At 39.3% G+C, this 15,172-nt stretch overlaps 1 long non-coding RNA gene across 1 annotated transcript in view; it reads left to right on the top strand.

The window, feature by feature from the left end:
* The window catches only part of LOC145532194 (uncharacterized), a 103,351-nt gene extending 94,877 nt beyond the window's left edge, over positions 1 to 8,474 (top strand). The window contains exons 6-7 of the long non-coding RNA XR_014073078.1: positions 7,559 to 7,733; positions 8,048 to 8,474. This is a non-coding gene — a long non-coding RNA (uncharacterized LOC145532194). The remainder of the gene's footprint in view (positions 1 to 7,558; positions 7,734 to 8,047) is intronic.
* Positions 8,475 to 15,172: the final 6,698 nt, after the last annotated feature.

Here is a 15,172-nt window from a genome sequence, read left to right as displayed (position 1 = left end):
TGTCTCTCAATTTAGACAGAAACAAAGAAGATATGGAAAGATTAAACAAATAGATCTTTGTGAAACAACAGAGAAGAAACAAAGAAGAACAGTGGGATCTTGGCCTGGGAGGAGAGGGTGGAGGCTGTGTCTGCTTGCCTTCCTGGCTTTGGGGTGGGAGAAGAGACGAAGCTGCTCACAGGAGTTAGAGGAGGCGTGCCCACCTCCCCCCATCAGACCCTAACCTCAGCCCGTGGTGACGGGCTGCTCTTTAAATCCAAGAGCGTCCGATTTAGAGAGTCTTCGGCTGATAATACAGAGTGATTCTGGTGCTAGACTGCCCAGTACAGGTTCCGAATCTCTACCTACCAGTTAAATGACCCTGGACAAGTTTTTTAACTTTTCTGAGCCTCAGTCTCCTTCCTCATCTCTCACATGGACATGAAATCACACCAACCTCCTGGGATTGTTCAGATAGTAACAGAGTTAAGATAAATAGAAAGCATTCAGATGTTGGCTTCCCAGGTGGCACGAGTCATAAAGAATCTACCTGCCAGTACAGGAGACACAAGAGACTTAGATTCAATCCCTGGGTCAGGAAGATCCCTTGGAGAAGGAAATGTCACTCCAGTATTCTTGCCTAGAAAATCCCATGTACAGAGGAGACTGGTGGGCTACAGTCCATGAAGTTGCAGGGAGTTGGACACGACTGAGGGCACACACACGCACTTTGAGAAGATGAAGTTCCAGGAAAAGTTAGCTATTACTATGTTAAGCAAGTTAGTTAATTATCCTGGGCCTTGATTTTTCAACCTGGAAACTTGAACTTGTTTTTACGGACTGGTCATTAAAAAAATTAGAGTATTATGTAAAAGTTGGAAGAATATGAATTAGTACGTCAACTTGGGAGACGTATTGAGAAAGACTCTTAGTCACCAAAGTGTTTAACAAACAAGGAAAAAAAAAAAAACTGTCCACACTTAATCTTACTTCTTTCAAACACTTCACCCTAGAGACAGCATTCATTCTAGCTGCTCAACACATCAGCAGGCATAGAAGACAGCCATCTGCCTTGAAGAGATGAAAATGGAGTTTCTTCATCAACCCTCCAAGTTCCCATGAAATCCCAGTCCAGATGAGAGGCTGAGTTTGTATTCTTTTGAGCAAACTGTCTGAAAATTTAGAAGTTAACAATGAGCTAGAATTTAAGCACGGACAGTTCCCAACTTGATGATGGTTGTACTTTGAGACATTTTTGACTTTACAATGGGGTGAAAACAACCCAAATTCAGCAGAAACCATGCTGTAAATTTTGAATTATGACTTTTTTCCTGGACTAATGATATGAGGTCCAATCCTCTGTCTTGATGCTGGACAATGGCCAGGGCTTCTGGTCAGCCACCAGATCATGAGGATGAACAACCAATACACTTATAACCATTCTGGACCCAGACAGAAAGGTTTTTCACTTTCTTTCTGTTTGTCACTTTCAGTACAGTATTAATCACATAAGATAGTCAACAACTTATTATAGAATAGACTTTGTGTTAGATGACTTTACACAACTGTTGAGTAATGTAAGTGCTCTGAGCATGTTTAAGGTAAGCTGGGTTAAGCCTTGGTGTCCTGGAGAGTAGATTTAAGTGCATTTTCAACTTTTGGTCATGATCAGTTTATTGGGATGTGATTCCATTATAAGTCAAGGAGGATCTGTACATTTTATGCGCCAGATAACGCATTAGCTACATTACATGCCTACCGAGAGGAACCTTATTAGTAGAACTATAGTCTCCAATTTTACAGAGGAAATACTAAGGTGTCAAAAGGCTGAGAATTAATAAATGATCAGATCTGTCTGACTCCACACCCTCTTGGCTCAACCACTTTATTATATTGCCTCTTTTGCTCCTAATATATATATATATAAACTATGTAAGTATGTTGGAGGGGGAAATTTCCTTCTCTACCCTTCTTGAGTTTTTGTGGCTGGACTAATAATAAAATTCATACGAGACAGATTAACAGGAGAAAAAACAAATTTTCATTTGTGCAAACAGAAGTCTCAGGGCAATAAGACTTCTCAGTGGTCCAGTGGTTACGAATCTGCCTGCCAATGCAGGATACATGGGTTCAATCCCTGGTCCAGAAAGATTCCGCATGCCTTGAGGCAACTGAGCCCACATGCTCTAAGGCCTGTGCTCCACGATAAGAGAAGCCCACACCACATCTAGAGAGTAGCCCCAGCTCATCACAGCTAGCAAAAGTCTGTACAGCAACGAAGACCCGTACAGTCAAAAACAAATAAATAAATAAATGTATGTATATAGAATATATATACTTATTATATATATTATATACTAATGTATATTAAAGTGGTCAAAGCAGGCAGCTTTTATACTTTTTAGACAAAGGAACAATAAATCTGTGAGAAATTAACAAAGAAACTTGGGTGCCCAAGAAGTGAAGAATTTAAACAGAGTTTGGGCTTGGGGTCATAAATTAAAGAAGTAATTTAATTTGTTTATACAGGCTTCTTGGCCTGAATTCCTCTCTCTGGAGATAAGGATGTCCTTGCTCCACAAGATGCTGGGAGAGCACCTTTCTTATGGGAAATCAGTTTCCTGCTTTCAGGGAGACAGAAAGGAGGGTCAGAGTGTCCCTCTTGCATTAGTCATTTTAAAAGCTATTTAATTCAAAATAATCAATATACTATTGTGGTATATTTTGGGGCAGCCTACCCTGAGCTCCAATAAGTGCAACATTTGATATTACTAATTTTGAAGTATTTTTCAGTTGCCAAATCCATATTCTAAGAAACATTTACAGATTTACTAAATGTGCTTTCCCAAGAAGGCCTGTCCTTCTAAGATGACATCTTTTGTACATGTGTGGACTAAGTGCCCTTCTGAAACAGGAAATAGTGGTCTCAGGCTGTGCTATAGTCATGAATGTTTCTGTCCCTTCAAAATTCAGACTTTAAAATCCTAGCCCCTAACTTAATGCTCTTAGGAGGTGGGGCCTTTGGGAGGTGGTTAGCTCAAGAAAGTGGAACCCTCACAAATGGGATTTGTACCCTTATAAAAGAGGCTCCACCCCCTAATACCATCACATTGGGGGTTAAGTTTCAACATAAGAATTTTGAGAGGAAACATTCAGTTCATAACACAGTGTTTTGCACACTTCATGCTAAATTGCTTCAGTCATGTCTGACTCTTTGCAACCCTATGGACCATAGCCCACCAGGCTCCTCTGTCCATGGGATTCTCCAGGCAAGAATACTGGAGTGGGTTGCCTTGCTCACCTTCAGGGGATCTTCCCGACCCAGGATCAAACCCGCATCTCTTATGTCTCGCATTGGTAGGCAGGTTCTTTACCACCAGTGCCACATGGGAAGCCCCATAACATGGTGTTGCTGCTGCTGCTAAGTCACTTCAGTCATGTACAACTCTGCGACCCCATAGACAGCAGCCTACCAGCCTCTGCCATCTATGGGATTTTCCAGGCAAGAGTACTGGAGTGGGTTGCCATTGTCTTCTCTGTAACATGCTGTTATTAGATAATAAATTTTCCTTCTTTTTAAAGAGAAAAAAACAAAAATAACTTCTTATGGATCTTGCCAATTATTTCTTTCAATTGATAGGCTATAAAACTATTAACATTGGAACATCATTTGCAAAATCTTCACTAGTATTTAGACTGAAGACCTCATCTCTCTTTCATTGCTTTATTTTCTGAAATCACAAGAACTTGCTCATTTTATTTAAATGTATGATCATAATTTGATTTGAACAAACCAAGTGAAAAAAGATATTTTTAAAGCAACTAGGGATATTAAGTATGGACTGATTCACATGATGCCAAAGAATTATTGTTATCTTATAAGGTATGAGAATGGCATTGATTTTTGTTTTGTTTTGTTTTTTTTTAAGTCCATAGGTTTTGGAGACAGATACTGATGTATGTAGGGGTAAAATGACAGATCTGGGTGTTCCTTCAAACTATTTCAGCAAACCGAAAAAGTAAAAGAGAAAAGGGACAGAAGAAGCAAACATGTTGGTCTTGATAATTATTTAATGTGGCTGTCAAGAGACATTTGTGATTATATGAACTTTTTCATAATAAAGATGAATATCCGTGTGTGTGTGCTGAGTCCTCCAGGAGATCTTCCCAAGCAGAGATCAAACCTGTGCCTTTGACATCTCCTGCACTGGCAGGCAGGTTCCTTACCCCTAGCACCACTTGGGAAGCCCAAAGATAAATATCAGTTCAGTTCAGTTCAGTCACTCAGTTGTGTCCGACTCTTTGCAACCCCATGAATTGCAGCACGCCAGGCCTCTCTGTCCATCACCAACTCCCGGAGTTTACCCAAACCCATGTTCATCGAGTCGGTGATGCCATCCAACCATCTCATCCTCTGTCATCCCCTTCTCTTCCTGCCCCCAATCCTTCCCAGCATTAGGGTCTTTTCCAGTGAGTCAACTCTTCGCATGAGGTGGCCAAAGTATTGGAGTTTCAGCTTCAACATCAGTCCTCCCAATGAACACCCAGGACTGATCTCCTTTAGGATGGACTGGTTGGATCTCCTTGCAGTCCAAGGGACTCTCAAGAGTCTTCTACAATACCACAGTTCAAAAGCATCAATTCTTCGGCGCTCAGCTTTCTTCACCGTCCAACTCTCACATCCATACATGACCACTGGAAAAACCATAGCCTTGACTAGACGGACTTTTGTTGGCAAAGTAATGTCTCTGCTTTTAAATATGCTATCTAGGTTGGCCATAACCTTCCTTCCAAGGAGTAAGTGTCTTTTAATTTCATGGCTGCAATCACCATCAGCAGTGATTTTGGAACCCCAAAAAATAAAGTCTGCCACTGTTTCCACTGTTTCCCCATCTACTTCCCATGAAGTGATGGGACCAGATGCCATGATCTTAGTTTTTTGAACGTTGAGCTTTAAGCCAACTTTTTCACTCTCCTCTTTCACTTTCATCAAGAGGCTCTTTAGTTCTTCTTCAGTTTCTGCCATAAGGGTGGTGTCATCTGCATATCTGAGGTTACTGATATTTCTCCCGGCAATCTTGATTCCAGCTTGTGTTTCTTCCAGCCCAGCGTTTCTCATGATGTACTATGCATATAAGTTAAATAAGCAGGGTGACAATATACAGCCTTGACGTACTCCTTTTCCTATTTGGAACCAGTCTGTTGTTCCATGTCCAGTTCTAACTGTTGCTTCCTGACCTGCATACAGGTTTCTCAAGAGACAGGTCAGATGGTCTGGTATTCCCATCTCTTTCAGAATTTTCCACAGTTTATTGTGATCCACACAGTCAAAGGCTTTGGATAGTCAATAAAGCAGAAGTAGATGTTTTTCTGGAACTCTCTTGCTTTTATGATGATCCAGCGGATGTTGGCAATTTGATCTCTGGTTCCTCTGCCTTTTCTAAAACCAGCTTGAACATCTGGAAGTTCACGGTTCACGTATTGCTGAAGCCTGGCTTGGAGAATTTTGAGCATTACTTTACTAGCATGTGAGATGAGTGCAATTGTGCAGTAGTTTGAGCATTCTTTGGCATTGCCTTTCTTTGGGATTGGAATAAAAACTGACCTTTTCCAGTCCTGTGGCCACTGCTGAGTTTTCCAGATTTACTGGCATATCGAGTGCAACACTTTCACAGCATCATCTTTGAGGATTTGAAATAGCTCAACTGGAATTCCATCACCTCCACTAGCTTTGTTCATAGTGATGCTTTCTAAGGCCCACTTGACTTCACATTCCAGGATGTCTGGCTCTAGGTGAGTGATCACACCATCACGATTATCTGGGTTGTGAAGATCTTTTTTGTACAGTTCTTCTGTGTATTCTTATAATCATGTGTAATTATTCCAATCCTGTTGTCAGGTGCCACTGTGTTTTTTCTCTTATTAGCTTTATGGACTTGAATGATTTCCTCTTCTATAAAAACGAGGTGAGGGACTTCCCTGGTGGTCCAGTGGCTAAGATTCCGAACTCCCGATGCAGGGGGCCCAGGTTCCATTCCTGGTCGAAGAACTAGATCTCACATACCACAGCTAAGACCCAGCCCCAGCCAAATAAATAAAAGTATTTTAAAATAAAAAAATTCAAGTGTTGCTCAAAAATTAATTTTTAAGAAATTCTGAATCCTTTAAAAGTCTTATTTTATTAATTTTTTTGTTATATTTTATTAGTTAATGTTTATGCAACTAAAGTATAGCTTATTATGTTGCACTGGAAAAATCCTTCAGCCTGGACGGAGGAGCCTGGTAGGCTGCAGTTCATGGGGTCGCTAAGAGTCGGACATGACTGAGCAACTTCACTTTCACTTTCACTTTGTATCACAATTAAATTGATTAAATTTCTTCTTAATTTAATACAGTTTTATGAAATTCCTTTGAAATTGTGATACTGAAAATTTAGCAATTTTTCTGCAGCAAAAAAGATAGGTTTCTCTGTTACTATTATTAGTAATTTTTACAGGTGTATTCACTCTTTTATTGGTGTACTATGTTAAAATTCTTAATGAAATAATAAAGAATAATGTCTAAATTAGAGAAAAAAGTTTTGAAGGATGTGATGAATCAGAGTTGAAAGGGACATGTTAAGGAGAAAACTTATCTAGAAGACATGTTTTTTCCTAGCTTATTTCTCAGATCATCCTATTGATTGTTGAGTGTAAACACAGTGTCATAAAAGGTACTCATTTTTTTTTTAATTCACAGAAGAACCAATATGTTGTCTATACTTTTGCCACATGGACATTTCTAAAATTTCAATTAAGACCTAACATTTATCTTCACTAGCACACTCATGTGCCCAGACCCTTTTAAAGGGCATTGGAACAATTTCATAAGTTAAATCCTGTCAAAAATAACCTGTCAAGCAGATGACAAAAGGAATCCTTGCTTTGAAGCTTGGGGGAAAAAAATTGCCTTTCACTCTGAAAAATCATCTTCTTTAGGATCTGTTTCATGTTTCTTCAAACGTTTCATGTCAACCTTTCCTCAGAGCAAAATTTGAGATGAAACTGAGTAATTTATTGTCATGCTTTAAACATATTATATTTATTCTTCCCTTTGATACCTTTTTTCTCTGAGGTCCTTGGAAACATTGAGATCACAATGACTTGACTCTTCCCGTGGATATTAGGAAAGGGAACAGGATTAGCAGTAAGTGAGAAGATGGCAGGAATAGGAGGTGGTAGACCAAAAATGGGGAGTGCAGAAGGTAAAGTTTCTGAGCCTAAAAATAGAAGGTCAACCCAGAAGTGTACAGTTACAAATATCAGCAGAGGTATGGTCTTTGCATCTTCAAGAAACCAAGCCAAGTCCAATAGTCTGTTTAAAACCAGACAAGGGAAGAAAAGGCCTATTTAATGGGTGTCATGAACTATGGTCAGTAGGTTCTTCCCACGTTTATCTTATGTCATCTCATGACAACCCCATGAAATAGCTGCCCCTTTCTCCATACACAAATCAGAGACTGAGACTCAAAGCTCTTAAGTGACCTTTGTGCCACAGTAGAACTCTGCTTGTTCTAAAGCCTGTGATTCTCTCCCAGCAGAAATCACCTTACTGGAGCCCATTATACAGAGTGAAGTAAGCCAGAAAGAAAAACACCAATACAGTATACTAATGCATATATATGGAATTTGAAAGATAGTAACGATAACCCTATATGCGAGACAGAATAAGAGACACAGATGCATAGAACAATTTTATGGACTCTGAGGGAGAAGGTGAGGTGGGACGTTCTGGGAGAATAGCACTGAAACATGTATATTATCATATGTGAAACAGAACACCATTCCATGTTCGATGCATGAGACAAGGGCTCAGGGCCGGGGCAATGGGATGACCCAGAGGGATGGGATGGGGAGGGAGGGGGGTGGGGGGTCCAGGAAGGGGAACACATGCAAACCCATGGCTGATTCATGTCAACGTATGGCAAAAACTATTACAATATTGTAAAGTAATTAGCCCCCAACTAAAATAAATAAATTTATTTAAATAAATAAATAAATAAATAAAGCCTGTGATTCTCTCCCAGCAGAAATCACCTTGCTGCAACATCAAAGTCCTATTCTGTCTATGACTCATCATTTACTCAATTGTCATCCCAAATCAATCAACAGAGTATGAAAGAATGGATGTAAGAAAAACCTGAAAACTGAAGTCTTTTAAGCTAGAAGTGAAAGAAAATCAATGAGGAAATGCATCCAAATGGAGTGGAGACAAAAATCAGTAAATTTAATGAGATGCTTTAAATGACCCATTTATTACCCAAATTCATGGTTCTTTTTCTTTGCTTGGATCATAGGACCCTTGGAGATTCTGAGGACAGCTATGAAGCTGCATGTTCCTACAAACTTTCATAGGACTAAAGGACCACCACTTAAGTTTATTTGCGTTAATAGCCCTATTTTATATTATTCAGAGTGTAACATGCATTTAAATATGATAACGTTTATACATACAAATGAAGGACTTTGCAGATACTTTTATGTGCTCTACAACACAAATTGCCTGAAGCTTGACCACTGGTAATTGTTTAGCTTTTGGATGGACCATTGGTGACTGGCCTACTTTTGGACCCATCAATGTCAAGTGTTATTTGAGATTTGAACCATAAATTGATCTATCTTAAGGAAATTGCATTAGAAGAGGGCCATCTAAGAAGGCTGCTGTTGGTATATAAAAACAGTATCATACCCCTCAAAGTTCTAGGGGAATATACCCGAGAGTGAATGTGAATTCAGTTGTTAATTTCATTTTCACCTGTTAGATGAAGTGACATCCTAATTATTTCATGTAAATTAGTACAAGACAGGGCAGGCCTGACCCAAGAGTCTAAAACCTGACAGTGACAGTCTCCGGACATTGAATGTACTAGTTGGCTTTCTCCCAAAGGAGAAGGAAATTGTGAGAGGAATAGGAACTTCACCACCCACCAACACCTCCCTTCCCCAAAAAGTGAGAAGCAGCTAAAAAAGCACAGGAAAAAAGTAAGGCAGCAGATTGAGACAACAAGACAGCCTCCACACACAAATTTTTTTTAAAAAGGATGGTGGTGGAACTTCCATGGTGGTCCAGTGGATTAAGAATCCACCTTGAAATGCAGAGGACGCAGGTTTGATTCCTGATTGGAAACTAAGATGCTACATGCATCAGAGCAACTAAGCTGGCACTCTGCGATTAGAGAGTCCATGCTTCACAACAAAAGATCCCGCATGATGTAAGGAGAATCCTTATGACCTGATGCAGCCAAATAAACAGCTTAATAATTAGCTAATTTTTAAAAATACCCTCTTGCACTGTTGGTGGGAATACAGTGACTATGGAGAACAGAATGGAGATTCCTTAAAAAAAAAAACAAAACTAGGAATAAAACTACCATGTGACCCAGCAATACCCTGAGAAAAACCATAATTCTAAGAGACACATGTACCCTGATGTTCATTGCAACACTATCTACAATAGCCAGGACATGGAATCAACCTAGATGTCCATCAACAGATGAATAAATTCAGAAGTTGTGATACATATATACAATGAAATATTACTCAGCCATGAAAAGGAACAAATTTGAGTCAGTAGAACTGAGATGGACAAACCTAGAGCCTGTTATACAGAGTAAAGTAAGTCAGAAAGAGAAAAACAAATATTGCATATTAATGCATATATATGGAATCTAGAAAAATGGTATTGATGAACCTATTTGCAGGGCAGGAATAGAGATGCAGACATAAAGAAAGGACTTGTGGACACAGCAGGGAAGGAGAGGATGAGAGTAAATATATACACTACCATGTGTAAAATAGATAACTAATGGGAAGTTGCTGTATAACACAGGGAGCTCAGCCTGGTACTCTGTTTTGACCTAGAGGGGTGGGATGGGAGGAGTGGGAGGGAGGCTCAAGAGGGAGAGGATATATGTATACATATAGCTGATTCACGTTGCTGTACATGAGTTTGAGTAAACTCCGGGAGTTGGCTACAGACAGGGAGGCCTGGTGTGCTGCAGTCCATTGGGTCACAAAGAGTCGAACACAACTGAGTGACTGAACTGAACCAACAGCAGAAACTAACACATTGTAAAGCAATTATCCTCCAATTTTAAGAACAAGTAAGGAAAAAAAAAGGATGGTGGTGAGTAAGGTCGGGCTGGTCAAACAGCTCTACAGGCATCATACACATTCTTAGGTTAGAAAAACTCCAAAAACTGGTTTACAAACACAGCACTTGAGGAAAGTGAAACTAGCAAGTTAAATTAGTTTACCTTCATTCACTGTTATTACTTAGCTTTCCATATTTTTATACAAAGCATCTAGTATTTAATAGTACTACCAGCAGGGTGGTTTCTAGCTTTGGCTCTGCCCCCAGTTTGTTCTGAAAACTCAAGAACTTCTTTTACACATGAAGGGAACTAACAGGACTCTTTCAGTTTCTCTAGTTGTTCTGAGAGTCTGTAGTCTGCTGCAGATACATATGGAAAATTTTCCAGTGGTACAACAAAAACAGGAAATAGGAAACTGCTGGGCCAATTCAGATGAAGATTATTCTCTGCCCCTCCCTGCCTGAACTAAGGGGACAACCAGAAGTTAGTTGGTGCCAGTGGGAGTGGGGTGGGGGCGGGAGAGCGGGAAGTGGATGTGTGAATGGGTCATTCTTTCCCATCTAAACTAAAAATTAAAGCCTTGAGACAAATTCTGAAAGTAGGCAGTTTATTCCCGGCACCACTCAACTCTCTGCCTCTCTGTCCCGACCTTGGAGCCCCTGGCTGCATCTTTTCTCCAATTCTTCCCACCCTGCCATGAAAAGCATGGAGGCACTTTGCAGACTCAGCAAGCCCCAGCCCTCTGAAGTCTTTTCCAGAACCCCAGCAAACTTGGTACCCTGTATTTTTTAGATACTTTTAAGACAAGCAACCTTCTCGAGCCCATTTACATCAAGATATGAATGACTTAGAATCTTGTAACATTCAAAGGTATTTACATTTTTAAACACTATGTTTCGGACAGTAAAGAATCTGTCCACAATGCAGGAGACCCTGGGTCGGGAAGATCCCCTGGAGAAGGAATCAGCAACCCACTCCAGTATTCTTGCCTGGGAAATCCCACCGACAGAGGAGCCTGGCAGGCTACCATCCATAGTGTCACAAAGAGTGGGGCGCGACTGAGCAATTAACACTTTCACTTTTCACTTTCATCCTGGAAGGAAAGAGAGAGATGGAGAGGAAGAAGAGCAAGCCAGTTTTTCAACAGGTAGGATGTCGGGGAAAGTAAAATGAGATTTTAAAAGAGAGAGACAGAAAGAGAAAAGCCTTTAATTTGAGAGAGATCTGAGCACATGAATGTACCAGGGCTGAAGTATTAAATTCCTATACCTGCTTTACAGGGCTCCTTTTCTGAAACTGGAAAAACTAAATGCTCCTTCCTGGCCCCTCCTCCCCGCTGCTTGACAGCTGAGGCTCCATCGCGTAGATAAAGAATAAACATTTGCAATTGTCTGTTATTTATAAGTTAGGAACTGTTTATGTTTATAAGCGTTCTAAAATTCCACTTCCAAAATTGTGACTAATAATTCCTTTCTCAAACAGCATGTTAACGTTCAAACAGCAACTCAAGGAGTGGAAAAGCATATCTCTTGGAGTCGTTTTGCTCTTACACTGTTTCTGGTCTTCTGAAATAGTCAAAGGTGGAAGAGGGAAAAACACAGAAATTAAAAGAGATTCTTGGTGTCTGATTAGTTAAGAATTGACAAGTGCGCAATTTGGGAAATCACCCAAATGGCAATGTTTCTATGTTCCCTTGAGATTTATAAAAGTGATTTGGAAGCACATATGTGTGTGCTCAGTCACTTCAGTCATGTTCCGACTCTTTGTGACGCTATGGACTGTAACCCGCTTGGCTCCTCTGTCCGTGGGATTCTCCAGCCAAGAATATTGGAGTGGGTTGGCATGCCCTCCTCCAGGGGATCTTCCCAACCCAGGAATTAGATCTGCGTCTCCGGCATTGCAGGCAGATTCTTTACTGCTGAGCCACCAGGGAAGCCCTGTGTATACGTACACATGTTTGTGTATATCCAGACACACATCTAAGTCTACATATTTTATCATCCAAATGATCCCACTCATATTAATGGATAACATAATTTTGTAATCCTTTGCATTAGAATACAAACATTTAAAAACTATTGGTCACAGAAGATGAAAGCAGCAAATATGCTTAACATTGGGCTGAAATGAAAAATTCTAGCTTACATCCTTACCACACAGTTCTATTAACATCCAGACTTTTAAACTATTATGTAAACAACTGTCAACAGAAATAAAATATGCAATTGCTATTGCTCATGGCCTATTTTGAGCTCCAATTCTATCTGTGGTCTAGCAAAGGTTATTTTTATTATAGGCCATAGGCACAATAACCAGAATATCAAACACATACACTGTGTTTCCAAATGTTTGGAATTGTCTTAATCTGAACTTTTAAAGGGCCCTTCTCTACTGGATCGGCAAAAAGTCAAGTTGCTAGACAGGAAGACTGTTTAGGTGGTAGAAACTTCATTAAAAACTTAAGAGAAAGCAATCTAGTTTTTTCTTGATTTTTTTTTTTTTTGGTAGGATCTCATCCTCAGTGATAGAGACTACATTAAAGAGATTTATAAATTGTTACTAGTAAGAGAACATTTTTCTTACAAAAGGGCAAAGAAAAGTAGAAAAAGTCCCTAGGCTTCCCTTTGTCTATGATAAGCTTTTTTTTTTTCTAGTTATGTAACTTTCCCCTTGACATTATGCTAGATCACCATTTAGTGCAGTGACACCACCCTCAACCTTTTTGGCACCAGGGATCAGTTTCATGGAAGACAATTTTTCCACAGGCTGGGCGGGAGGAGGTGGGGGAAGGGGATGGTTATGGTGCACTTTATTTCTATTGATATTTTTTTAATCTTTAAACTTTTTAAATTATTTATTTATTTATTATTTTTTGTATTTGGCTGCACTGGGTCTTTGTTGCTTTGCATGGGCTTTCTCTAATTGCAGTGATCAGGGGCTGCTCTTCATTGTGGTGTTTGGGCATCTCATTGTGGTGGCTTGAATTGTTATGGAGCACAGGCTGTAGGCATTTGGGCTTCATTCGTTGCAGCACGCAGGCTCAGTAGTTGTGGTGCATGGGCTTAGTTGCCCCATGGCATGTGGAATCTTCCTGGACCAGGGGTTGAACCCATGCCCCCTGCATTGGTAGGCAGATTCTTATCCACTGAGCCACCAGAGAAGTCCTATTTCTATTATTATTACATCAGCTCCATCTCAAGTCATCAGGCATTAGATCCCAGAGGTTGGTGACCCATGATTTAATGAGCATATAGTCCCTTATTCAGCAGTATGATGTGCTCTGAAGTTCACACGGTCAGCACTAGGAAGACACACGTTTTCTTTGCACCATCTAGACACAGGTTGGATCAAGGGTGGCAACATTGGGTAGGAGTAAGCATTTGGAGTCAGAGATGGCTGAATTCAGATCCTGCTTTTTCCAATCATGAGCTGTGTGACCAAATGCACTTTCCTGAGCCTCGGTTTTCTCATCTGTATAATGAGGATAAGAGCCTATCTCATGGGTTGCGTGTTTGTTAATATGCATGATGCACCTAACATATAGCAGTAGGGTGGCTGTCATTCTTCTTAGAATGGCATGATATGATATAATGATACAAGAGCTCTAGTCTACCCTAATCTACTCTCTATAATCTGTGGGGATTTCATGGCTTTTGTGCATAGGACCGTTCTGGGTGAACTGTCACATGACAGAATAAATGAACTGCCCTTCATAGGCTCTTCAAAGAGTCACCACAATGAATAGGAATGGGGCAATGTAATATTAAGTTTGAACTGTCACCTAATAAGTTACTTTTAAATGCTAGCAAAATGGTGTAGTGAAGAGTATGGAATCTGTTCCCTCTTGATTGGCTCCCATTAGAAGCTCTGAATTTAAACCCAATTCCATCCACTATGAGCAGAGTAACATGGAACAAGTTCCTTTACATTTTAAAACTTCAGTTTCCTCATATGCAAAAAAGCCTGCTATGAGCATTCAAATAAAATAGTATAGATAAAAGAGCTGTGTAAGCGTACAGTTCTAAACACATATGATTACATTTGTAACAAAAATTAGCCATTCCGCAATGATATTCGAACCTCGCTATAAAATTACTCCCTAATCACAGAACTTAATGTAAGCCAGATCTTTCTCAAAGCTCATCAAAGATAATTGATGTAAAGAAGTATCTCATTGACCCCATTTTAAGGGGCTATGGAATATGAATTAGGATTATTGTATAGGAAGGCTCTTCTTATTTACTGTGCTATGTGACACAAGTCTTTTTCATATTTGAATTTTAAAAGTAATCAGTACAAGCCCAATAATGAACGCATTGAATATGATGACTAGTTAAAATGATTGCCTTCTTAAAAATGCTTTTTTCTTTATCTCAAAAAGCATATGTATGTATATGTATACGTGCATACAATTTTGGAAAAACACTTTGGAAGTTACAAATAAGCAAAATAAATTTTAATCACTTGGAATCTCACTACTCAGAGGGTAACCATTATTAATATTTTAAGATAAAGATTTCATATATTTTAATATATATGAATGTATTTAGAGAGAGAAATATAGATATCAGCTACAGAGATCATTAAAATGTTGTCTGAACTTTATCTCATAATATGACTTTTTTGTTCAGTAATTCAACCCGAATATTTCCATACCATTGCATTACCATTTTAGTAGCTTTCTAATATTTCGTTGAGGGCATAGCCTGCAATTATTCAGCTTAGACTACACTGTGAAATGTTTTGTTTGTTTTCATTTCTTTCTGTTTTGAACAGCAATGTCATAAACATTCTTGGAGCTACATTTTTCTTACCTAGTCTTGGTTATTTCTGTAGAAGAAATTGTGAAAAAAAGGAATTACTGATTCAAAGTGTGTGTGAAATATTACAACTTCTGGCAAGTATTGCTAAATTCCTCTTCTGAAGTAATATGCCAAACTGATGCCTTCATTAGTGTTTTTATTAGACTGCCTGTTTCCTCCTATTCTCTCTCTCTTTTTTTTTTTTACTATTACTGTATATTTTTATAACATATTCATTGAAGAATGCTTCAGTTCAGTT

The sequence above is a fragment of the Giraffa tippelskirchi genome, chromosome 13 (assembly GCF_054371585.1).
Source record: "Giraffa tippelskirchi isolate mGirTip1 chromosome 13, T2T-mGirTip1v1.2.pri, whole genome shotgun sequence".
NCBI classification, from domain to species: Eukaryota; Metazoa; Chordata; class Mammalia; order Artiodactyla; family Giraffidae; genus Giraffa; species Giraffa tippelskirchi.
This window is presented reverse-complemented; position numbering and strand designations above follow the sequence as displayed.